Source organism: Pteropus vampyrus, unplaced genomic scaffold (genome assembly GCF_000151845.1).
Source record: "Pteropus vampyrus isolate Shadow unplaced genomic scaffold, Pvam_2.0 Scaffold431, whole genome shotgun sequence".
Classification (NCBI taxonomy): Eukaryota; Metazoa; Chordata; class Mammalia; order Chiroptera; family Pteropodidae; genus Pteropus; species Pteropus vampyrus.
In genome coordinates this window covers 638,908-641,039 of record NW_011889212.1, presented here as the reverse complement: position 1 = coordinate 641,039, position 2,132 = coordinate 638,908, and positions in this window count along the sequence as shown.

Sequence of the window (2,132 nt, the reverse complement as noted above, 5' to 3'; positions counted from 1 at the left end):
TGCTTTCTCACTAACTTCAGAAATGACTTGGGTATGATTACATTTATTTTTCCCATGGCCAAAAGAATGTGACTTTTTTCTCAGAGCAAGAGAGTTGTTGCAGTAGTATCACATACATTCTGTGCCAGAGCTTGGTGAGTGCATACGGAACTGGTGTGCGTACTGGCAGAGCACTGATGCACACTGGAACACAAACTTTCAAGATATGGCCCTTCTCACTGCTCTACTGTCACCCCAGCCTAGCAGAAGAGTAACTGGTAATTCGATTCAACCTTCTAAAGTTTGAGTAAAATGTCCCCCGATAAATCACATAGAAACAGGAACATGCAGTTGTCAATATGTCAATATCCATACCATTCCATTCAGGAAACATACCACTGTTTGTGATGTCATTGGCCTTAGGGACTTGCAATAAATGTTATTTATTGAGTGTCAACATTTTGCTACAGTAAATAATAAAATATTCTTGCCTATCAAATCAGTGTATGTTTTTCTTTTTCTTTTTTTTTTTATTATGGTGACATTGGTTAACAAAATCCAGTGTTTCAAGTGTACAATTCAACAGTAAGTCATAAATATATATTGCATTGTGTGTTCATAGCCCATAGTTAGATTTCTTTCTGTCACCACATATTTGACCCCTTTTATCACTTGTGTAAGCTTATATTTTGCTTACCACATATTTGACCCCTTCCCTCCCTTGCCACACTCTGGTAACCACTAGCCCACTCTCTATGTTCATGAGTCTCTGTTTGTCATGTTTGTTTGTTGCTTTTAGCTTTACTTCCCACATGTAAGTGATATCATGTGATTTTCACATTTTTGGTCTGGCTTATTTCACTTAACATGATTATCTCGAGGACCATCCATTTTGTTGCAAACAGCAGTATTTTATCTCTCTCTTTTTTAAATTTATTTTTTATGGTGACATTGGTTAACGAAATCCAATAAATTTCAGCTGTACACTTTACCAGTAAGGCATATATATGTTTACACTGTGTGTTCACCTCCCATAGTTATATTTCTTTCTGTCACCACATATTTGACTCCCTTTACCCTTTCTACTTTATCCCTCTGTAACTACTAGTCTATTGTCCATAACCATGAGTCTGTTTGTTTGTTTTGTTCATTTGTTGCTTTTAGATTTATATTCTACATATAAGTGATATCATGAGATTTTCAATTTTTTTCTTTTTGGCTTATTTCATTTAGTATGATTATCTTGAGGTCCATCCATGTTGTCGCAAACAGCAGTATTTCACCTCTTCTTATGGCTGAGTAATATTCCATTATATATATGTACCGCACCTTCTTTAGCCAATCATCTATCACAGGACACTTTGGTTGCTTCCATGTCCTGGCCACTGTGAATAATGCTGCTATGAACAACAGTGTGCAAGTATATTTTCAGATATGGGTTTTCAAGTCTTTAGGGTAAATACCCAGTACAGGGATTGCTGGAACATGTGGTAGATCAAGTCTTAGTTTTTTGAGGAAGCTTCATACTGTTTTCCATAGTGGCTGTACCATTTGTAGTCCCACCAGCAGTGTATGAGGGTTCCTTTTTCTCCACATCCTCTACAGCATTTGTTATTAGTTGTCCTGTTAATTATAGCTATTCTAATGGTGTGAGATGATATCTAATTGTGGTTTTGATTCGCATGTCTCTAAGCTAGCAATGTTGAGCATCTTTTCATATATTTGTTGGCCATTTGTATGTCCTCTAGGGAGAAGTGTCTGTTCAGGTCCTCTGCCCATTTTTTGATTGGAAATTTTGTTTTTCTGTTTGTTATTGAGTCATATAAGTTCTTTGTATATTTTGGATATTAGGCCCTTATCGAAGGTGTTGCTTGCAAATATATTTTCTTATTTAGATGGTTGTCTCTTTATCCTGTTGAAGATTTCTTTTGCTGAGCAGAGCTTTTTAGTTTGATGTAGTCCCATTTATTTATTTTAGCTTTGACTTCCCTTGCCTTTGAGGTCAAATTCATAAAATCCTCTTTAAGTCCAAGGTCCTTGAGTTTACTTCCTATGTTTTCTTCTATGCATTTTATTGTTTCAGGTCTTATATTCAGATCTTTAATCCATTTTGAGTTAATTTTGATGTATGATGATAGATAATAGTATAGTTT